General features: G+C 37.7%; 1 protein-coding gene across 4 annotated transcripts in view; it reads right to left on the bottom strand.

The window, feature by feature from the left end:
• The window catches only part of PLS1 (plastin 1), a 115991-nt gene that overhangs the window by 75792 nt on the left and 14519 nt on the right, over positions 1-25680 (bottom strand). Inside the window, exon 2 of one of the 4 annotated variants that reach the window (XM_017658459.3) lies at positions 24030-24138. The exons of 2 other annotated variants lie outside the window; for them this stretch is intronic. The gene's annotated coding sequence lies outside the window, so the exon portion shown is untranslated. Of the gene's footprint in view, positions 1-14936; positions 15088-24029; positions 24139-25680 lie in introns of those variants that run through there. One more of the 4 variants, XM_036996429.2, reaches the window with a different exon arrangement.

The raw sequence follows: 25680 nt of genomic DNA, 5'->3' as shown, positions 1-25680 counted from the left end.
TATATGTTGATTCAGTTCAAAATACTTAATTTCTTTTTAATTTTTCTTTCACCCCTGGGTTACTGACAAGTGTGTTACTTTCCAAATATTTTGGATTTTGTTTATTTGATTTATTAACCATTATAATGAGAACATGCTTTATCTCACTTGAATCTTTTTAACTTTATTGAAACTTGTTTTATGGTATAGCATGTGATCTAGTTTGGTAAACATTCTGTGTGTTCTTTAAAAGAAAATGTATTCTGCTGCCATCGGGTGGAGTGTTCTATAAATATTATTAAGGTCAAGCTGGATAATAGTGCTAAGTCTTTTATATCCTTACTGAATTTCTGTCTACTGCTTCTGTTCAACTGAAACCCTCAACTATAATTGTGGGTTTCTATCTCGCTGCAGTTTTATCAAGTTTTGTTTCATTTATTTTGAAGATCTGCTATTAGGTACATAAATATGAATTGACTGGCTCTTTCATCATTTCATCATTATGAAATAACCTTCTTTATCTCTAGGAATAGTCTTTACTCTAAAATCTACATTGCCTCATGTTCATATAGCCAGAGTCCAGCTTTCTTTTGATTAGTATTACCAGTGTGTGTCTTTTTCGCTCCCACACTTTACATATATCTATGTCTTTATGTTGAAAGTGTGTTTCTTCAAGGCAAGACACATAGCAGCTGTGCTCGGTTTTTACCCAATCTGACCATCCATGTTTTTTATTAGGGGTGTTTAGGCCAGTAAAACTTTAATGTGATTATTGATATGGTTAGGTCTAAGTGTCTCTATTTTGCCATCTGTCTGGCATTTTTCTTATGACTAGTAATGTCAGGCATTTTTACATATTCTTTTTGGCCATTTGTATAACTTCTTCAGAGAACTGTTGCCCATTTTTAATTTGGGTTATTTATTTTTTTGTTGTTGTTGTTGAGTTGTAGATGTTCCTTATTATATATTCAGGACATTAACTTTTCTCAGCTATATTGTTTGCAAATATTTTATCCCATTCTGCTGGTTGCCTTTTCACTCTGTTGTTTGTTTCCTTTGATCCACAGAGGTCTTTAATCAATGCAGTTCCATCTGTCTAGTTTTGCTTTTCTTGTCTGTGCTTTTAGTTTCATATCCAAGAAACCATTGTCAAATGCAATGTCCTGAAGGTTTTCCCCTATGTTTTTTTTCTAGGAATCTTACCTTTAGGTCTTTGATCCATTTTAAGCTGTTGTATATGGTATAAGATAAGGATCCAACTTCATTCTTTTGCACATGGATATCCCGTTTTCCCAGTATCATTTGTTGAAGAGATTGTCTTTTCTCCATTGTATAGTCTTGAGATCCCTGTCAAAAATCATTTGGCCATATGCACAGGGATTTATTTCTGTGCTCTCTATTCTGTTCTGTTGGTCTGTATGGCAATACCACAACAACTTGATTATTGCTGCTTTGTAGCAAACTCTGAAATCAAAAAGTGTGGTGCCTCTAACTTTGTGCTTTTTCAAGATTGTTTGACTACTTGATATCCCTTGCAATTAAACACAATATTTTGCATTTATTTTCTGTTTCTACAAAAATGCCCTAAAACTATTTTGATCTTTGTTCTCAGATGAAGCCAAATTACTTGGAAAGATTTGATCCTTTTGGGCATGGCTTTTAAGTTTTGTTAGGCAGAAATTGTTCCACCTGCTGTTGGAATTCACTTAGATATACGTATGATGTTTTAAGAAGTTATGCAACAGATTTTAGACATTATTTTAATAGCTACTTAAAATGGAAAGGCAAATAAAAACAGTGACCTAACATCTTAAACCCATCAGGCTGCCAAAAATGAAACTGATGGTACCACCAAGTACTGGGGAGGATATAAGAAATAAGAAGCACATTGCTCTGCAAAGTGGTAATATCAGAAAGAGGTGAAGATGATCATAGGCTATGACCCACAATTCCACTTCTAGAAATTTACCCCTGAGAAACTTTTACCCTTGAGAAACACAAATATACCAAAACACAAGTAAAAGCACAGCACAATTCATAGTATCAAAAACTTGGAAACAGCCTGAATTCCAATAGCAGGTGACTAGATAATTATATTCACTTCATGCAATACTATACAACCATTAAAATGAACTGTTTTAAAATACAAGAATATATTTATATTAACATGAGATAATCTTGGAAATATATGTTAAATGAGAAAAGTGTAGAGTGGATATCATTTGTGAAAACTGTAAAGCACTTAAAATAGCAACTTATATTATTACTGGAAAAATATAGACAGATGGATAGGAAGAATAATTAACACACATGGCACTTTAGGATTGCTGTTCAGGGAAAGAATGAAAATGAGGGAGGACTTTAATCATAACTCTAATGTTTTATTTCTTACAGAAAACAAAGCTGATACATAAAATAAATGGTAAATTATTGTATATCTTAAACCTGAGTAGAGAAAATGTTTATTATATTATTCTCACTATTCTTTTGCATGTTTCACAATTTAACATAAGAAGGAAAGTTTAAACAGCATAATATTACATGAGGGCACATCCTGTAACTGTACAGTGGTCCTTCCATCCATAATGCATTTTACCTAACATTCACCTTCACTTGGTTTTAAGAAAAAAAGCACACATTTGCTTAAATATGGCGGCATGAGAAGTGAGACAGAAACCACCTCCCAAAACCACATATAATATGAAAATATAGCAAATAAAATTAATCCAGAAAGAGCAACAGCAAAAAAAGCTGTGACAGACTGCCTACATCTGGGGAAAAGAGCAGACCTCACAGACAAGGCTAAAGTACCAAAGCCATGCTCTGGCAGGACACAAGCCCTTCCCCCACCCCAGCTCATCAGTGAAAGGAAGAGAAACAGAGCAGGGAGGGGGTGGAAGCCTAGGACTGCTGAACACCCAGCCCTGGAGATCTGCTCTGGGAGCATGAACCTACCTTACATGGTGCTATGGAGATTAGTAGGGTTGGAAACTAAGAGATGTGGAATACTTAGAAACACTGAGATTCCAGCCGCTTGGGGAGAAAAAGTACCCACAACCAACTGCACTGGGACAAAAGAAAGGTGGGCAGTCTGAGAGACTTCCCAACAGCAAGAGGGCTGCTAAAGGGACAAGGATTGCACAGAGTTTGCTGCTCAGGAGAAAGGAAAAGTAGACAAAATTGTCCCAGGGCATTCAGCCCAGTAGGTTGGGAACTTTGAGAAGCTTCAGGTACATTATGCCCCTGGCTGGGAACATAGCTCCAAACCTCCCACTGCTATATGCAGTAGTCTGCCACTCCATCCTCCTACTAGCAACCGCTCCCAAACCTGCTGCCCCTGCCACTGCACGAGGCCAGCCAGAGGGCGGCCATGCCTACAGCAGCTACAAGGGAATACTATAGAGGCTCCTCCCTGGGTGCTCAGCCCACTGGCCCTGGCAGTGGAGGTATGCACCGCAACTGGGAAGGAAGAAAGAGCTTCTCCTGACTGGCAGGCACCAGCACTGCTTGCCTGCAAAACCTGCCATCACACCAGGGGCTGAGCAGCTCCAGAGTAGAGCTTTTGGGCACTAGGGCGCCACCTACACCAAGTTATTTTTACAAATAGGAACCATCAAAAGAACCTGGTACAAATGAAAATCCCACAAACACCAGAAAGAGGGCCAATTGAAACTGAACTCACCAATATTACTGAAAAAGATTCCAAACAAAAATTATAAACATGCTCACAGAGCTACAGAAAAATATTCAAGACCTCAAAGAAGAATTCAAGAGATAGAAACTTTGAAAAACACAGTATCCAAAATGACACATATGACAGAGGGATTTAAAAGCAGATTAGATGAGGTAGAGGAAATGGTAAATGAAATAGAAACTAGAGAACAGGAATACAAAGAAGCTGAGGCACACAGAGAAAAAAGGATCTCTAGGAATGAAAGAATATTAAGAGAACTATGTGACTAATCCAAATGGAACAATATTCACATTATAGGAGTACCAGAAGAAGAAGAGAGAGAAAAGGGGATAGAATGTGTCTTTCAGGAGGTAATTGATGAAAACCTCCCCAATCTGAGTAAGGAGATAGTCTTCAGGCCATGGAGGTGCACAGGACTCCGAGCACAAGGGACCCTAGGAAGACAACACCAAGACATATATTCATTCAAATGGCAAAAATCAAGGACAAGGACAGAGTATAAAAAGCAGCCAGAGAGAGAAAAAAGATCACATACAAAGGAAAACCCATCAGGCTATCATCAGACTTCTCAACAGAAACCTCACAGGCCAGAAGGGAGTGGCATGATATATTTAAAGCAATGAACCAGAAGGGCCTTAACTATCCGGCAAGATTATCAATCAAATTTGAGGTAGGAATTAAACAATTTCCAGATTAGCAAAAGTTGAAAGAATTTACTTCCCACATTGCATCTACAGTGTATTTTGAAGGGACTGCTATCCATGGAAGTGGTACTAAGACTAAACAGCTGTCACCAGAGGAAATAAAACCACAGGAAAGGAAGTACACCAATTAATTACTAACAAAACACAAAACTAAATCAACTACCCAATTCAGTAAAGGAATACACAAAGAGTACACAATATGATACCTAATATATAAAGAATGGAGGAGGAAGAAAAAGGAGAAAAAAAACCTTTAGATTGTGTTTGAAACAGAGGACTAAATGAGTTGTTAGACTGTTAGATACTAAAGAAGTTAGTATCTTTGAACCTTTGGTAACCACAAATCTAAAGTCTGCAATGGCAATAAGTACATACCTGTTGATAATCACCCTAAATGTAAATGGTCTGAACCACCAATCAAAAGAAATAGAGTTACTGAATGGATAAAAAACAAGACCCATCTATATGCTGCCTACAACACACTCACTTCAAACCCAAAGGCATAAACAGACTAAAAGTGAAGGGATGGAAAAACATATTTCATGCAAACAATAAGGAGAAAAAAGCAGGAGTTGCAGTACTCGTATCAGACAAAATAGACTTCAAAACAAAGAAAGTATCAAGAGACAAAGAATGACATTACATAATGATAAAGGGGTCAGTCCAACAAGAGAATATAACCATTACAAATATCTATGCACTGAACACAGGAGCACCTACATTTGTGAAACAAATACTAATGGAATTAAAGGGGGAAATAGAATGCAATGTATTCATTTTAGGAAACTTCAACACTCCACTCACTCTAAAGGACAGATCAACCAGACAGGAAATAAGGACTAAGAGGCACTGAACAACACATTAGAACACATGGACCTAACAGAAATCTACAGAACTCTACACCCAAAAGCAGCAGGATACACATTCTTCTCAAGTGCACATGGAACATTTTCAAGAACAGGTCATATAGTAGGACACAAAAAGAGCCTCAGTAAATTCACAAAGATTGAAATTTGGCAAATTCTACCAACCAGCTTCTCAGACCACAAAGGTATGAAACTAGAAATAAATTACGTAAAGAAAACGAACAAGCCCACAAACACATGGAGGCTTAACAACATTCTCCTAAATAATCAATGGATCAATGACCAAATAAACACAGAGATCAAGCAATATAAAGAGACAAATGAAAACAATAGCTTAACACTCCAACTTCTGTGGGACACAGCGAAGGCAGTTCTAGGAGGAAAGTACATAGCAATACAGGCCTATCTCAAGAAAGAAGAGCAATCTCAAATGAACAATCTAAACTCACAATTAATGAAACTAGAAAAAGAAGAAAAATGAGGCCCAAAGTCAGTAGAAGGAGGGACATAATAAAGATCAGAGAAGAAATAAATAAAATTAAGAAGAATAAAACAATAGAAAGAATTATTGAAACCAGGAGCTGGTTCTTTGAGAAAATAAACAAAATTGATGAACCCATAGCCTGACTTATCAATAAAAAAAGAGAGTCTATAAACATAAACAGAATCTGATTGAGAAAGGGAACATCACTATGGACACCACAGAAATACAAAGAATTATTAGAGAACACTATGAAAAATTATATGCTAACAAAGTGGATAACCTAGAAGAAATGGACAACTTCCTAGAAAAATACAACTTTCCAAGGCTGACCCAGAAAGAAACAGAAAATCTGAATAGACCAATTACACCAGCAAAAAAATTGAATTGTTAATCAAAAAACTACATAAGAACAAAAGTCCTGAACCAGGTGGCTTCACTGCTGAATTTTAGCAAACATTTAGTGAAGACCTGATACCCATTCTTCTTAAAGTTTTCCAAAAAGTAGAAGAGGAGAGCCTACTTCCAAACTCATTTTATGAGGCCAAAATCACTTTAATACCAAAACCAGGCAAAGACACCACAAAAAAAGAAAATTACAGACCAATATCTCTGATGAACATAGATGCAAAAATACTCAATAAAATACCAGCAAACCAAATTCAAAAATACATCAAAAAGATCATCCATCATGATCAAGTGGGATTTATTTCAGGGATGTAAGTATAGGTACAATATTAAAAAATCCATCAATATCATACAGCACATCAATAAAAAGGACAAAAATCGTATGATCATCTCCATAGATGCTGAAAAAGCATTCGACAAAATTCAACATCCATTTACAATAAAAACCTTCACCAAAATGGGGAGAGCAAGTACCTCAACAACATAATAAAGGCCATATATGAAAAAACCAGAGACAATAGCATAATTAACAGTGAGAAGCTGAAATCTTTTTCTCTAAGATCAGGAACAAGACAAGGGTGCCCACTCTCACCACTTTTATTCAACATAGTACTGGAAGTCCTAGCCACGGCAATCAGATAACACAAAGAAATAAAAGGCATCCAGATTGGTAAGAAAGAAGTTAAACTGTTACTGTTTGCAGATGACATGATATAGTACATAAAATCCCTAAAGAATCCACCCCAAAGCTACTAGAACTAATAACTGAATTCAGCAAAGTTGCAGGATATAAAATCAATACACAGAAATCTGTTGCATTCCTAAATACTAATAATGAACTAGCAGAAAGAGAAATCAGGAAAACAATTCCATTTAAATTTGCACCATAAAGAATGAAATACCTATTCAGACACTCATGAGAGAAATTTAAGAAGAATGGAAATACATCCCATGCTCATGGATAGGAAAAGTTAATATTATCAAAATGGCCATCCTGCCTAAAGCAATCTACAGACTCAATGTAATCCTTATTAAAATACCAACAGCATACTTCACTGAACTAGAACAAATAGTTTTAAAATTCATATGGAATCACAAAAGACTCTGAATAGCCAAAGAAATTCTGAGAAGGAAGAATGAAGCTGGGGGGATTACGCTCCCCAACTTCAAACTCTACTACAAAAGCACAGTAATAGATCGGTGAACAGAACAGAGAGCCCAGATATAAACTCAAGCATGTATGGTCAATTAATATATGATAAGGGAGCAATGGCTATACAATGGAGAAATGACAGCCTCTTCAACAACTGGTGTTGGCAAAACTGGACAGCTACATGTAAGAGAATGAAACTGGATTATATTCTAACCCCATACACAAAAGTAAACTCGAAATGGATTAAAGACCTGAATATAAGTCATGAAACCATAAAACTCTCAGAAAAAAACACAGGCAAAAATATCTTGAATATAAACATGAGCAACTTTTTTCCTGAATACATCTCCTCGGGCAAGGGAAACAAAATAAAAAATGAACAAATGGGACTACATCATCCTGAAAAGCTTCTGTACAGCAAAGGACACCATCAACAGAACAGAAAAAGGCATCCTACAGTATGGGAGAATATATTTGTCAATGACATATCTGACAGGGGGTTAACATCCAAATTATATAAAGAACTCAGATGCCTCAACACTGAAAAGGCAAATAACCCTATTAAAAAAACAGGCAGAGGATATGAACAGACACTTCTCCAAAGAAAAAATTCAGATGGCCAACAGGCACATGAAAAGATGCTCCACATCACTAATTATCAGAGAAATGCAAATTAAAACCACAATGAGATACCACCTCACACCACTAAGGATGGCCAGCATTGAAAAAACTAAGAACAAAAAATGCTGGCGAGGATGCAGAGAAAGGAGAACCCTCCTACACTGCTGGTGGGAATGTAAACTAGTTCAACCATTGTGGAAAGCAGTATGGAGGTTCCTCAAAAAGCTCAAAATAGAAATACCATTTGACCCAGGAATTCCACTCCTAGGAATTTACCCTAAGAATGCAAGAGCCCAGTTTGAAAAAGACATATGCATCCCTATGTTTATCACAGCACTGTTTACAATAGCCAAGAAGTGGAAGCAACGTAAGTGTCCATCAGGAGATGAATGGATAAAGAAGAGGTGGTACATATACACAATGGAATATTATTCAGCCATAAGAAGAAAACAAATCCTACCATTTGTAACAACATGGATGGAGTTAGAGGGTATTATGCTCAGTGAAATATGCCAGGCGTAGAAAGACAAGTACCAAATAATCTCACTCATCTGTGGAATATAAGAACAAAGCAAAAACTGAAGGAACAAAACAGCAGCAGACTCACAGAACCCAAAAATGGACTAACAGTTGCCAAAGGGAAAGGGACTGGGGAGGATGGGTGGGAAGGGAGGGAGAAGAGGAATAAGGGGCATTACGATTCGCACACATAATGTAGGGGGGGACACAGTGAAGGCAGTATAGCACAGAGAAGACAAGTAGTGACTCTATAGCATCTTACTATGATTATGGACAGTGACTGTAATGGGGTATTGATAATGGGGGGAATCTAGTAACCACAATGTTGCTCATGTAACTGTATATTAATGACACCAAATTAATTAATTTAAAAAAAAGAAAATACAGGCAAAAACCTCTTGAATATAAACATGAGCAACTTTTTTGTGAATGCATCTCCTTGGGCAAGGGAAACAAAAGTAAAAATGAACAAAGCGACTACATCAAACTAAAAAGCTTACTGTAAATAGTGCTGCAGTAAACATAGGGGTGCATATGTCTTTTTGAATCTGAGATCTTGCTCTCTTTGGGTAAATAACTAGGATTGGAATTACTGGGTCAAATGGTATTTCTATTTTTAGTTTTTTGAGGAAACTCCACACTGTAAACTAAACAGCAAAGGACACCATCAGCAGAATAAAAAGGCATCCTACACTATGGGAGAATATATTTGTAAACAATATATCCCAAAAGGGCTTAACATCCAAAGTATATAAAGAACTCCCATGCCTTAACACTCAAAAAGCAAATAACCTCATTAAAAAATGGGCAGAGGATATAGAATAGACATTTCTTCAATGAAGAAATTCAGATAGCCAACAGGCACATGAAAAGATGCTCCACATTGCTAATTATCAGGGAAATGCAAATTAAAACCACAATGAGATATCACCTCACACCAGTTAGGATGGCCAAAATCCAAAAGACAAGGAACAACAAATGTTGGCAAGGATGCGGAGAAAGGGGAACCCTCCTACAATGCTGGTGGGAATTTAAATTAGTTCAACCATTGTGGAAAGCAGTATGGAGGTTCCTCAAAAAATTAAAAATGGAAATCCAAGAAAGGTCTAGAGGTTACCCAAGGGGAGGGGTGGGAAAGGGTGAGTGGGAAGGGAGGGAGAAGGGGATTGAGGACTATTATGATTGGCACACATGCTTTGTGGGGGGTCACGGAGAAGACAGTATAGCACAGAGAAGACAAGTAGTGACTCTGTGGCATCTTACTACACTGATGGACAGTGACTGCAATGGGGTGGGACTTGATAATATGGGTGAATGTAGTAACCACAATGTTTTTCATGTGAAACCTTCATAAGGGTGTATATCAATGACACCTTAATAAAAAGAAAATATAGCAGAAATCCTGTTTTTAAAGCAAATTACATAGCATGTCCCCTAATGCTAACATTTCAATGGAAGGCTGCACACAAGAATGCACAAACATGGAATTAATAGGGTATTTTTTTTCAAAACTTATACTATCTATAGTATGAAGAGAATCTACTATGTTCCAGACAGTTTATATAAATTATCTATAATCTTTAAAACAACCCCCAAAGGCAGAAGTTACATCTATTTTTACTGATAAAGAAACTCAAGATCACTAAGGTTAAATAACTTGCCCAATACCACTCAGCGCGTAAGCACTAGAGTTGTATAATTCAAACAATGGTGTCAAGGTCCATGTGTCTACTATTCCATATAAGGCTGGGCCCAGGAAAGTACTCTGGACCTGCCACAGGAGAGTTTAATCATTCTGCTCACAGAGTTAGATTGGCCCTTACCCAACTTTCGCAACCTTAGAAAATTTTACTTTTGTTAATTTCAGTGCCTTATAATAACATTAATTGGCTGATCCAGTGTTTTTTGTTTATGTGATTTAATGTGACGGATTTTTCCTGTAAGTCTGTTTATTCAGCTATTATAAGCATTTCAGGCAAATTCACTAGAGACTTTATTCTTAGCTAAAAATAATGACCTAAACTTTGTGAAAGCAAAAATAAGTTTGAAACTGATTCTTCATGGTGGCCTAAAACCAAAGACTAAAGTAGACCACCATGACATTGTGAGGAACACGTCATTATCAGGAGAAAATACATCTAACACTTAAGTAATTTCTAATTTATAAAACTTTCACATACATTATCACATTTGACTCACATCAATCCAGTCAGTTAAACGGAACTGAGAATAATTTTGTTATAATTATAGAAATATATAAATATTATACATTTATGTTAATATTAATATGACAGTATTATCTATTTCCTCTTATTATTTTATACCCATTTTACATATGAGGAAACAGACTCAGAGAGGTCAACCTGCAGCCCATGTCATCTGCTGGTAAATGAAAACTAGTACTATTTTCATTATGTGTCAGTTTTTTGTCTCATATTCCTTTCAATAAACCACACTGACTCTTGAATGTGCAAGAGCAATGAAGACATAAAATAGGATGTCAAGGAAACCGAGGAATCATGTTTTCACATGATATTCAAGGGAGAGATCTGAGCCTCTTTTATGTAGACATCAAAATTAGATGACTTAATATAGAGATTTACAAACAATAATGTATGTAGTTATTTTTACTTTCTTAATTCTAATTTAACCCCCAATTCTCCCTTTTTTCCTAAGAAGTAAAATATGTACTTATATATTCTAGAACTATCACTGATAAGCAAGTTAATCTCATGAGTACATAGGAAACGAAGCATGGTGTTTTCAGAGGTATAATATTAAGGATTGTTACTACTACTGCTGGTTTGTGTAGTATGGTCCCAAAATGTGGCAGAAAGCTGAAAACATACAAAAGCGAAAAATCAGATTGGAAAATAAACAAATTTATATGAATAGTTTATATTTGAAATGCCTATATTTTCCCTGTGGCATTGATTCTTAAAGGTCTTTTGATTTTTAGCCTTTTTGATAAAAAGCTACAGGTCCTCCACCCAGAAAAATGCCCAAAGATCTAAATTATGCATATGATTTCAGGGAGTTTGCAGATGCACACTCCACCTTCAAGCCCATTCAGGGACCGCATAGAGTTCTACAGACTCCAGGTGAAGAACTCCAGCCCAGGTTTTCCCAAAAACTTTACTTTGAAAGAAAACATTTTAAAATAATTTCTTGAAGAACATGTTCTCAGTGGCATTCTTCAACATTTTCAGTGGAAAACAATCAGTTAATCAGCAAGAATTGCTGATATAAAACTGAGCAATAAATGTGTCTCATGAAAGACAAACATGTACATATATAATCATGATTCATGTCTATTGATAAAAATGTATAAATGGAATTATATGGGAGGAAAAAGAGGAAGCAAATATTTCAAAAATAGGTCTGATAAAGATTTTCCTGAGAGAATAATGGTTAAGCTGGGTGGGCCCTGTAGAATAAGGCAACTGACCTTTAAAGTCGTGGTTTGGGATGTAACATATTTCAAAAATCTTGACTTCTAAGGCATATCCTACTATGTCAGTCTTTTTTTATGAAAATTGTTCCTTATAGAAACTTCCAAACAATGGGAGTTAGCTACTTAAAAGGATGAGTTAATAGGCATGTACTAATAAAAAAAAAACACCAGAAAACTAAAAAGCATAAAAATCTCAGACAAAACCCTCACAAGTCACCCAGTCCAACCTCCTCTAGTACAGATGAGAAAACTGTGGCCATATCCTTGGTTCCTCAGAAGACAACAGAGTCACCAAGAACAAGTCTCCACTGAAGAGCAGTAAGTAATACTAGGAAGAAACATTAAGGAATGATATGGAATTTACAAATACTTAACATCTGTATTTTTGCTAGCACCCTTCATTGATCCTTATGACAGATGATCCCAGGTCACAAAAGAAAGAATTTCAAGGGATATCCCAGGAGAGGAGTAGACACTCCACAAAGCAGAGGCTGGACTCTTTCGATCACTGCCTTACGTTTATGTGTGCCTGGCTGAGTGGGTTACTGGACTATATGCCCTGGCAGATATTAAACCTCTCTTCACTAAATGGGTAAGTAGCTTTAAATGATGCCTGCAAAGAAACTGGGTGCTGAAAATACACTACTCATCCAAGCATTAAGAAAATAGAGGAGCTGCCACCTCCACTCCTAATGAGTCTTTGCCAGCTACATCAGAAAATAAAACAGAGGCAAATGTGACAATCAAGACAAAAAGTTCAAAATCACCAAGACTATGTAAAATAAAGTTTTACAGTCACTGGCAATAGACTGTGTGTACTGTACTTTGAGATGTTAGGTAAAGATATTATAAAACACTTCAAATTCACAACATATTCTTAAAAATCATATTATTCTTTCAGATTTCATCTTCCACTGCTCTAATACACATAAGATATATATTAAGCAGCACTTGAATAATAAATTTAAAACATGGGAGCCACTGTTTCTGGGAGAAAGAGCTCAACTTCCCACTTCTGCTGAAATAGGTAAGGGGGTAAGGTAAAACAGGATAGGAATAGGATAGGATATAGGGTTTCTATCCACCACAAAATAGGATAGGAATTCTTTCCACCATTTGCTGCTACTGTGTTAATGACTGCATTTCTTCTGTGCTGCCAGACTGAGAAATGGGTTGTGTTTGGAAGAAAAGAGAAGGAACCCTAAAAACCTCAATTCCAGCAGAAGGATATTCAGAAAAGGCCCAAAACTTTTATAATTCTTGAAGCAGTTCAGGCCCAGACACACTGAATGTTAGAGATAAAATCAGCACTTAGAAGAAAAAAAAGCACTCAGTGTAATATATTCAGAATTTGAAGATACAGGTGCTTACAGTGCACACCTAACCCCAAGTGCTGCTCCATCCTCCACACGCTCATATTACTCTGGGGTCCTTAGCAATACGCCCTTTTACAGCACCAAATGTAAGTCGGCGTGAACATGGACTTTTTAAATGGCGAGATAAGGCCACACCATTAGTAACATTTGTAACTACGCAAAGTAACATAATAAGGGTAATCAAATATCATGCTTTGGGCAGTAAGCTGATCTAAACTGAGGATCATAAAGGAATGTTATCCCCCTCCTCTGCAAGCACACAATTGAGCATTTGGCTGGTTCATTATCAAAGGCCTGGCACAGGGCAGAGGTTTTGTTGGGCTTAGAGTATAATACAGGGAAGAGAATTCTGGCTCCTAAGAAAGCCTTTATAAAGGGTTTTTTTTTTTTAAGAGGTGTGTGAAATTTGTCCATCACATTCACTTCCAGAAAAAATTGGTCATAATATGTTCACTTCTCTAAGAAGAGCCACAGAGTAACTCTATTCTATGACGCATACCAATAAATGTAAATGGTTGACTGCTTCAAAAAGCTGAGCAGGTAAGTCTTAACTTCCTATTTTAGTTTGAGAGCTCAGGTCACTGCACAAAAGGAAACGTACTCAACTTTTTAAAAGCGAGCCTCTTTTAAGAAAACAAAAGAGACTTTAATTCTTTGGCACCAAGATCTATGCAAATTGCCATCAGTATCAGTATCCAAGTTTCCTGGACATGCATCATTCAAGACCTTCTCAGCTTTACATGGCTGGGAACTGCTCGCTCATTTTTTGCTTTGCTAAGAAAAGAGTTAAAGTAAGGCTGCTACAGTTTCAGGACTGTAAAGACATAAGGTTCTTTAGCCAACTTGAGAAACCATAAAAAATGGTCACAGTGAAAGGCTGCATGCTTATTTGTACAGTATTTAGAAGGAAACTCTCTTTCTGAAAGCCTTCAGTCTCTTCCCAAATTCAATGAAACAATGAAAAAAAAAGCTTTTAATGAAAGAGAACTATGTCCAAGCACATTTTGGTACTTAACAATGCAGAAAAGCAAAAATAATGGTAAAGAACTTATTTCAACTAAGATACTTTCTCCAGACTCTAGACTCCATATAATCTTACCACGTCCCTAGCACTTGCAATATCTTCTATTGCCATTTGTTTTATGTATCTGTGTAGTTCCTTTAGAAAAAAGAACAGTTTTGCTTATCTATGATTAAACTACAGACTAGAAGAGCTAGTTCACTGGATGAAAGAATCAGGCTTTGATGCAGTACTACATACACATTCCAGATAACACAGAAGGAGTATATTCAGTCACCTTAGCATTTTCCTAAGAATGTGTATACACTTATAAAGGGAAAATAAAGCCAAATCAAAAATTATGAACTTAGTTTTTTAAAATCCAATCTTGAATAAACCAATAGTCCTTTCGTACCTAACAAGTATTGCTTAAGGAAGAAATAGTTTTCAAAAAGGAAAAATTAAGAGAGAATTAAGAATTATGTGACCCTCACTAATAGTGATTACTATTTGCATTGATTATGCAAAGCCACCCAGAATCCTAATGCAAGAAGTCACTTAAAAACAAAACAAAACAAAAAGCCATGAGGGGCTTATACCAATTTAATAAACATATGAAGAAGTGACTCCAGTCTCTGAGGCTAGATTATTGCTATTTACATAAGGGAAATTTTTGCATACCTGCTTCTGTTGGTCTTATTAACACCCAAGACTTGGCGGTCCAGAAAGCAATTCAGAAGATTTAAAACTCAGTTTCTCTAAACTGTGTCTCTCCTCAAATAATCCTCTGCCAAAGTCAGTGTTTGACCCAAGGAAACAAGCAATGGCCACACTAAAGCGTTCTGCTTACTATTACCGATTTTAATCTCAAAAGAACTTGGTCTCAAGTAGAAAGGACAATTTGTAACATGGGTGTGGTTTGGAACTATAAAGAAATCAAGAGGCAAAAATGTAGATGTCATCACCATTGGTTTGATTATGACTGTAACTAAAAATATATACCAGGATATTCATTTTAACCCTGTAGATTCCACTGAAGCAGGTCTTCCTCCCAAGGAATGGGACTGCCCTGTGAGATCTTATACTATTTCTGTAAGTATTCTTCTGCCACTTTGATTTTGCAATGGCACTTTGTTTTAACCACATGAAAAATCATTAAGCAATTAAGTACACACAGGAAAGACTAGGAAAATTGTATTAAACTTAAAAAAAAACAAACCCTACACCCTATTGAATTTTTTCACTGTTTTTTGTTTTACAGACAGTGGACTAATTTCAAGCAAATGTAAAAAATTACCTTCGAATAGTAACTGGAAATGTTATGTAGAATTACACAGGTTAAAGCTAGACAGTGCCTCAAAGATTATAGTCCAATTCTACTTTTTAGTGAGACAAGAATAGTTTCAGTTATAAAGTCTACAATCCATTTTCACTGAATGGTTACTTCTCTGAAGAGTAAACCTTAAACACTTTTTATGATAGGTCCATAAAAGTGAAAAGTGGCTATTATAAAACTGCTTCATAAAGTGAAAGAAAAAGCTGTTTTGTATGTGAGCTAGTCTGAAAAAAAAAAAAGGTACATATTGCATGATTCCATTTACATGCAAATTCTAGGAAATGCAAACTAATCTATGGAGAAAGCAAATGAATAGGAGAGGAAGGAGAGACAGGCTGCAAAGGGACACAAGGAAACTTTTTGGGGTAATGAACACGTTCTGTATCCTGACTTGGTGGTGATTGTGTGTATACTTCTGTCAAAACATACAGAATTGTCTCCATGGGTTAAAGTCTACTATCTCTAAGTTATACCCCAATGATCGTTAAAAATACACTCACATATTTTTAAGTATTAAAAAGGCAACTATATGGAAAAAAGCTTACTCTCAGTCTGTGCAGCCACAGGATGGCAGAACTCAGACAATTAGGCAGAGAAATACCAGGAACATGTTTCTGCATCAGTATAAGGAAAAAGATATTGACCAAGTGGTCCACACTGATCAGGCTACCTCCAACACACTGAAGCTCCCTTCACTGAGCCTGTTCGAACACAGGCTCAAAGTACATTTCCTGGGCGCAGATGCCGTTGCCTTGGGAACCCTTCCATTGAAAATTGAATGAAGTGACCATTAATGTTTCTTGCATTTGAAATTCCATCATTTCAAGGAGGTCCATTTATGAATGTTTGTGACCCTGCTGCTGTTGCGTAGAATTCTGCTAATCTCCTAACTAAAGCCTACATCTGCCATGTCTGAGTCCACACTCCCCCAGACTTCACTTCACAGGAAAAGCCAATTATCTGCCCCAAATATCCTTTTAAAAAATGAATCCTGTGTGGTTATTTTCTGATTTTTTTAAAAACACTGCAACAATATGGTCAATTAATATTTGATAAAGGAGCCATGGACATACAATGGCAAAATGACAGTCTCTTCAACAGATGGTGTTGGCAAAACTGGACAGCTATGTGTAGGAGAATGAAACTGGACCATTGTCTAACCCCATATACAAAGGTAAACTCAAAATGGATCAAAGACCTGAATGTAAGTCATGAAACCATTAAACTCTTGGAAAAAAACATAGGCAAAAACCTCTTAGACATAAACATGAGTGACCTCTTCTTGAACATATCTCCCTGGGCAAGGAAAACAACAGCAAAAATGAGCAAGTGGGACTACATTAAGCTGAATGGCTTTTGTACAGCGAAAGACACCATCAATAGAACAAAAAGGAACCCTACAGTATGGGAGAATATATTTGAAAATGACAGATCTGATAAAGGCTTGACATCCAGAATATATAAAGAGCTCACATGCCTCAACAAACAAAAAACAAATAACCCAATTAAAAAATGGGCAGAGGAACTGAACAGACAGTTCTCTAAAAAAGAAATACAGATGGCCAAGAGACACATGAAAAGATGCTCCACATCGCTAATTATCAGAGAAATGCAAATTAAAACTACAATGAGGTATCACCTCACACCAGTAAGGATAGCTGCCATCCAAAAGACAAACAACAACAAATGTTGGCGAGGCTGTGGAGAAAGGGGAACCCTCCTACACTGCTGGTGGGAATGTAGATTAGTTCAACCATTGTGGAAAGCAGTTTGGAGGTTCATCAAAATGCTCAAAACAGACCTACCATTTGACCCAGGAATTCCACTCCTAGGAATTTACCCTAAGAACGCAGCAATCAAGTTTGAGAAAGACAGATGCACCCCTATGTTTATTGCAGCACTATTTACAATAGCCAAGAATTGGAAGCAACCTAAATGTCCATCGGTAGATGAATGGATAAAGAAGATGTGGTACATATACACAATGGAATACTACTCAGCCATAAGAAGTGGAAAAATCCAACCATTTGCAGCAACATGGATGGAGCTGGAGAGTATTATGCTCAGTGAAATAAGCCAAGAGGAGAAAGAGAAATACCAAATGATTTCACTCATCTGAGGAGTATAAGAACAAAGGAAAAACTGAAGGAACAAAACAGCAGCGGAATTACAGAACCCAAAAATGGACTAACAGGTACCAAAGGGAAAGGAACTGGGGAGGATGGGTGGGCAGGGAGGGATAAGGGGGGGGAAGAAGAAGGGGGGTATTAAGATTAGCATGCATGGTGGGGGGAGGGAGAAAGGGGAGGGTGGGCTGCACAACACAGAGAGGACAAGTAGGGATTCTACAACATTTTGCTAAGCTGATGGACAGTAACCGTAATGTGGTTGTTAGGGGGGACCTGATATAGGGGAGAGCATAGTAAACATAGTACTCTTCATGTAAGTGTAGATTAAAGATTAAAAAAAAAAAAAGAAAGAAAGAAAGAAAGAAAAGGGGGATTACTCCTTGATAGGATAAAACTATTGGTAAATCAAAGATCAACGCATGCTTTAAATATCCTTAATGTTGATCACTTAAAGGGTGTCAGATGATCAGCTATGGAGATACTCTTTTCTGATAATATTCCTTTCTCTTAATAAAAAAAAAAAAAAGCAGTCCCTGTGTGCTGACCTCCAATGAGTTCTGCACAGTGGTATAGAGGGCATGTCAAAGTGTGGGCAAAGGGTCTGTTTGTTTCTATGCAGAAGATCAAGGCCTAGCTTGGATACCCAGAAAATGAACTAAGATACGATATGAGGAGGAGTTTCCGGCATCAGCACTCTCTGGAGGACTTGTGCCGGGGGATGATCATCAAAAAGCCTCCACAGGGATCCGGGCGATGCTGCGGTGGTGGCTGCGTCCACCCCACCGTTTCCTGGACTTGCCATTGGAATGAGGAGGGAGATGTCTAGGCTGGCATGTGCATACAGTGAGACAACGAATTTGACCGGATCTGTACTGTTGGAACTCAACCAGGAGTTGGGAGGGGTGCAAGTTGTAGCTCTCCAAAATCTTATGACTATAGACTATCTACGGTTAAAAGAACATATGGGAGGTGAACAGATCCCAGAAATGGGTTGCTTTAATTTGTCTGATTTTTCTCAGACTGTTCAAGTACAGTAGGAAAATATCCATCATATCATAGACAAATTTTCACAAATGCCTAGGGTGCCTAAATGGTTTTCTTGGCTTCACTGGAGATGGATGGTAATTATAGATTTGCTTTGTTTATGTCACCGTATTCCTATTATGTTAATATGTGTGTGCAAATTAGTTAGTAGTTTAAAACCTATACATACTTAAGGTACTCTACAAGAAGATATGTCAAAGAAATAATCAATCCTCCCATGTTTCCTTCCATATGCTACATCTGTAGCTTTTCTTCTTTCTTCCTAATTACAACCCTTAAATAGAATTCGTGCCTCATATCGAATTTACCGAGCATCATAATTCCTCTAGGTGGTAAAGATACCTCGAGACAAGTGCTGGGCATAGAAGCCACAGGGCATAAATCTGCAAAGAAGTAAAAAGCTAACCTTTGCAAACAATATGGCTTCTCTCTCACTTACCAACTTTACATTTCCCTGTATGGCCCCGGAAGATGACTGGTTAGCCAGAGACGGGTAAGATTCCTCAAGGGAGGAACAACCTAAGACAGGCACAGTCGCAGGGGGGCCATCAGGTGAGAAACTGGGGATCAGCAGAGGTGAGGCTCAGAACCTCATCCCCCCTGCTTTGAGAGAAATCTTCTGCATCCGTGGATGTTTTGCTGCCCTTGTCTAGCTTGGATTAATACTTAGTCCATAGGCACACACCTGATCATCTACATTTGCCCTCTTACAGCACTAAACTATATTTTCTACCTTTATCTTGCATCTACCTACCACTTCAGCATTTTATTAAAAATAAAAATAATAATAATAATAAAGGGAGAAATGTGGGATCAACATACAAATCAAGTATAAAAATCAAACGAATATTCATATTTGACCTGATTGTTTATAGTTCATAATGCGTGATCAAAACCGAAAGTTTCTGTGATGAATGCCCTTGTACTGTTCACCATGTAAGAATTTATTCACTATGTAAGAATTCGTTCACCATGTAAGAACTTGTTCGTTATGCTTCAGAAGATTGGAGACTGATGAGAATTAGGCTTGAGATAGATTAATGATTGTACATTGAGCATTGACCCCCCTATACTGAATTTTATTGTTAACAACCATTTTATCAATAAATATTAGAGATGCTCTCTCTCAAAAAAAAAATGCAACTTCACTAACAAAAAAAAAAAAAAACCAACACTGCAACAATTTAAATATTCAAGATCCTGCCAATAATGCTGAGCAGGGGCACCCTTTGCACTAAACCTGCCGACACGTGGGTGGGGGTGCCCAGGGTAACTGTGGTAGTCATTAAATGCCAGCCAGCAATTAGTGTGGTGGCTCTCACCAGCAGTCATCAGATCAACCCAGGGGGTGTATTTTAAATGAGGATTCTTGGGCCCCATCCCTAATGATTCACATTCAGAAGGTTTAGGGTAGGGCCGAGGAATCTGAACAGTGTAAAAAAAATTCTTAAAAAAATTAAGAATTTCTGAACTTTGTCCCCTAATGAATGACTAATACTACTTAAGCATTCCCCACTTTTCCCACCAACCACCCGAGACCACGCTAATTCTGACCAAGACCCAAATGCAATCCCTGTCAGGAGTTAGGTCAGGAGCTGGCCCTTCTACTAAGCTAGACTCTGACAGGTATAGTTTTGATATAAACTGAGCTGGATTTGATGCTACTCTTGCCTCTTACTGACAGGTTCTGGGCAAGTCACATAAGTTCTCTGTACCTCAGTTTCCTCATCTGTATAAAGGGAATGACAAGACCTATTCACCCATGGGTGTTACGCAAATTTGGCACAGTTCTTCAAACAAATTAACTATTCAATATGTTAATAGGTAACAAACTATTCATACTGTAATTTTTTTAATTCAAGTATTGTTGAGATGTACAATACTAAATTATTTTCATGTGTACAACATAGTGATTTGATGTTTATATACATTATGAAATGCTCATAGTTACTATGATTATTACCACCACAATGCTATTTTTTTATTAAGTCACAGCAACATATTTATAAGCATAGTTTGAATTCTCTAGCATTTTTCATCATGGTAACAAAATCTGGAAATAAATGGAAATAAGCTTCTACTCTGGACTGCATTGGAATTGAGTATGTTTATAAGAGGTTGTGGTGTGGGGAAAATAAAAGAAACCAGAATATCCATATGTCTTTGAGCCTGTATATACCCAAGGAGGCACAGTTGTACTCTAGACCTCTAGAAAGATTGTCTGAAGCAAAAAGACATTTTCCCCAAGCAGAAGCATTTAGGAAATTTATTTTTTTTCACCTTAGAATATGAAATGCCAACTATATGGATGGTTGAAACCAGTCCTTGCATTACGGAGCGTTTTGGTGGTTAACAAGGCCTCCATTATGATTTGAGGAAAGCTGAAAGTGAAACTGAATTACTTGCTAAAGGTACAAAGCAAGTGAAATAGTCTTGACTGCCAGGTGACTGTGAAGGACATCAATGATGTCACTGAACAATATACAGTTAAACAATTGAAACTGCTTAGACACAAACAGGAAGCAAACAGCACAGCGTCGCCGAGTCCATACTGCTGGCAGGTGATCCTGTCACAGTCAAATGGTATGTCGTTCAGGTCACAACTAGAAAAATAATCAGACTAAAAATTTAATGAAATATAAAACCTGTGCTTAATTAATTATAAAGAATGATGCAGGAAGGAATGCAATACCTGTTTCATTATTTTCTTTCTAAATCTGTAGGTGTTCCTCGTCTCTGCCTGCATTCATTCCTTCATCATTCCCTTTTCTCTCCTTGATCCTTTATAATAGGAAATATTAACAAACGAGAAAAGAGGCATTTAAAGCAAGTCTTCATGTTTGCACCTGCTGGTCCTTCTCAGGCTCTAGTCTCCTAGAGGGGCCAGGATTATCTGCTGGGGAAAACCATTCTCCTTGGTTTCCACAAAGGCCTGCTGCTAACACAGCACCTTGGGCCTCTCTCTCTACACCCCTTTCTTACTCTCCCCCAAAGGAGGGGAACTCACTTATCTCAATGGCGAGAGGTAAGTGTCTTAGGTCCAGTGAACCTCATTCCTCTACTGCAATGGTGCTCAAACTTTAATTGTAACAGAATCACAAGGAGGGCTTGTCAAAACATAGACTTCTAGGCCCTACCCTCCAGGGTCTGATTGTTTGTGTAGGCTAGAGACCACAGATCTGCAATTCTAACAAGTTGTGAGCTGCGGCTGATGCTGCTCGGCTGGGGACCATCCTGAGAACCACCACTTCATCGAGCAGGGCCAAAGAAGCCCGCATCACCGTCCTCACCCAACTGGCCCTCTCAGCCTTTACCTGGATCTCGTTCTCAGGACACGTGGTGAGCGACACAGTGGTGAGCGACACAGAGGCAACTACCTGGCAGGTCGCCTGGGATGGGGTGAGTACAAGTTAAAATTCTGGGAGGAAAGGGAAGATATGAGGAAGACCATTTGGCCACAGGCCCAGCTGCAATCTTGGTCCAGCTCCACCAGGAATAAAGTTGAGATTTTGAACCCTGAAAGGCCTTTATTTCTCAATCAGTTCATCAAATAAAGAAGAGAGTACAAATTACCAGCCCCATCAACCCAAGCACATCCAGCATAGTGATCATGGGAATGATGGGGAATATGATCAGGAATTCCAAAGGCTGAGGCCTTGTTCTGGAATCACAGCAACATGTCTTGTCTAAGCCATAATTCCAGATGACATTATCAATGCATACTGAGTAATGTTCCTGCTCCTGAAGAACATGCAGTTATCACCAAAGGGTGTAAATGGAGAGAGGATATGGGGTTTTGAGGAAATTCAGCCTAGATGACTTCTTTGGGTCAATCGTCAATAACTGTCCAGGCCAGGCTAGCTAGTTCAATAGCTCCCTCCACACGCACATAAGCAAAGCCCCGTTGAGTACCTCTTGAGCACCTTCTGCTCCCACTTCCCATTCTTGGTTCTGGCAGCTCTGCCTCTGTGCCATTTTCTCCCAGATCCTAAGATATTTGCGAGTCTCGATGCTCAGGTGACACCGAGGCTTCCACCCCTGCAGTGAAACCAATCTTGCCCCACCTCTACTCAGCCTCACTCTGCTCCTGGTGCCCTGAAGAGGGCTCAGCATCCCCAGGCCCTCTTACCGTAGGAGAGAAATACAGAGAGCAACGTGTTTTCCGTAAGAGCAGCAAAGCTCACACGCAGTCCCTCAGCAAGCGGAAAGGGAGAGCATAGGGTGAAACCCATGCCAGGTCTGCCTGCTATATGGCCTCTACACTCCCAGGGCAACCCCTTTCAGAGCTCTTGCAACTTCTTCACCAAATTAAGACACTCTCTTAGCTGCCAAAGGGACAAAACGGCACCAGGGAACAAATCCTGCCTGGACACATGCCCTCTATGGCTCATTAGTGCTGGTTTTTGTTTTTGTTTTTTAATTTTAGAGTGCACATATAAAATGAGGAGATTAAAATAAAATTTATTTTCTCCTTTAAAATCAGAAGGTCAGGCAATACTGAGCCCACATTTCAACATGGTAACCCTGGGTTAGGCCAGCGACAGCCATTCCCTTTACACAAAGTGCAAACAAATTTGTCACCATCCTGATGATTGCCGGCCATGCTCCTCTTCCCACAGCCTTCCTCCCATGAAGCATACACGAACAAAGAGTAGTTAAGCACAAACTCTACCACTTGCCATTGTTAATTTCCTGAGCTATCCCTGAACTCTAACTACAGTATTGTGCAGTTGAGAGAAAGAAAAATATGTTCTTTTTTTCTCCCCAACTAGTGGTTGCTTCCACTCAGTCAGGAAGCCATACTTGTAGGAATCATGAACAAATGGACAAGTGCTTATCCCAAAGTGGCCCAGCCTTGTGGATGGTGAGGAGAGAGAAGATAAAGAGACTCAAAATAAATAGGCTATAACTCATAAAATAAAAAGTAGCCATATCCTGTATTGTTATAAGATAAAAATTTCATAATCAGAAGTTACCAAATATAGAATTTTGTGGCACACTTACATTATAGATAAAGCAAATAAAAGTTTATTTTCTGGAAAGACAGCCCTTTTCATTTAGCAATAAGCTAGACAATTGAAAAACTTAAGAGAACTATTAGTTAGGAAACGATCACTGCAATAAAACCACACAAACATCTTTCCTTGTCTTTAATCATCTGTTATTTGCATGCACAATGAACTGGTTGAAAGTCCCACTATGCCACAATCAAATGACTGCAGTGTCACATCCAGACTTACCCCAGAGGGGCACAAGTTTGGGTACCTTTTGAATTCTTGGCCTTTGTCGGTAAGATTAGATTAGTGTCAAGGTAAATATTTGATTTTCAAAATTCTTCCTCCTCTTCCTCACTTCTCTCCTTCCAAAGTCGGCACTTAAATGAGAAAATAAAATGTATCACATCTTACTTTTCTTTTCTTCTTAGAGACTTTCCATGGCAAGAATGAATTCTGTAGTCCTTTTCCTTTTGGTTCAACATAAAACAGTTTCAAAAGTAAATCGGGAAATTTTGAACACCCCACCAGGCATCTCTCACAGGTTATATTCGCTTGAGAGCTCACCTTTTCTACTGATCCAGCTGGAAGAACAATGAAAGTCCCGCTAACTGTATCTATCATGGAGAGGCCCACCAGAATGGACTGTAACAAAGGTCCCTCTGGAAGATGATTTGCAGATTGCAGAGTATTTTCACATATTTTGTAAAGCCTATATACCGAATATCTGTATTATGACTTTTGAGCAGACTTGAGGTGTTGTCAATCTAGCCTTGCCCTGAATCTCACTGATAATTCAGTTTGTTTAGAAAAGAGAAAGAGCTCAGCTGTTTATCCGGAGTTAGAGTCTGAGTTGGACATATTTGCTCACAGACAGAAACAAGTTAGAATTAAATCAGTGAAAACTATTAGAACTCTTGCTTCCTAAATGTTTCCTTTTTCAATTACATACTTGCTTCTTGGGAAAAATACTTTATTAATCTTATTCACAACTTCTGTTTTCTTACATTGTAATTTTAAAAAAACACAATATATCTAATTAATGCAGGTATTTCAGTACCTAGGAAGGCAGAATACATCATTAGGAGCCCTGGCTCTGGAGTTAGAATTCTTGGAAATGAATATAGACTGTAATTAGTAACTACATTACCTTGGGTGATTCATTGTGGGTCTTGGTTTTCATAGCCAAAAATGAAGATGATAATATTACCAACTTCATAGCTTTGGAAAGGATTAAACAGCAAAGGGCTAACTAAGTAAAGTGCCCGACATATAGTTAAGTGCCTAACAGATATTAGCTATTACTTTAAATAGTGGTGATTTGTGATTTTCATAAAATTAGTGGTCCTCAGAAGTAATATATGTGTATGAACTTATATATTATGTATATGTGTATATACATATACATAAAAGTAATATATGTGTGTGCATACTTCTGTATTATGTAGATAGCTAAATTTCAATTTGCAGAAATAACACTCACCAATAACTGACAGGAGAGCTGTTTACTGAATAAAGTCCTGGATGAGGTTAATTAAGTTTAAGCACTGAATTTGAAAAATTTAAATAATCATTAAGGCAGTCCACAATCTGTGTGTGAGAATAAAACCATATAGAGCTGGTTCTAGCCCAGGGGTCAATAAACTCTGGCCTACTGCCTACTTGCCCAAAACTTATGACCTAAGAACAGTTTTTACATGAACTATTGAAAAATAATCAAAAGCATCATAGTTTAAAAATATGTGAAAATTGTAAGAAATTAAAATTTTAGTGCCCACAAATAAAGTTCATTAGAACTCAGCCATGCTCATTTGTGAACATACTGTCTGTGCCTGCTTTCCTGCTACAAGAGCAGTTAGTAGTTGAGACAGAGACCATATGGCCCACAATGCCTAAAATATTTATTATCTGGCCCTTTACAG

Source organism: Manis javanica, chromosome 3 (assembly GCF_040802235.1).
Source record: "Manis javanica isolate MJ-LG chromosome 3, MJ_LKY, whole genome shotgun sequence".
Taxonomy (NCBI): Eukaryota; Metazoa; Chordata; class Mammalia; order Pholidota; family Manidae; genus Manis; species Manis javanica.
This window is presented reverse-complemented; position numbering and strand designations above follow the sequence as displayed.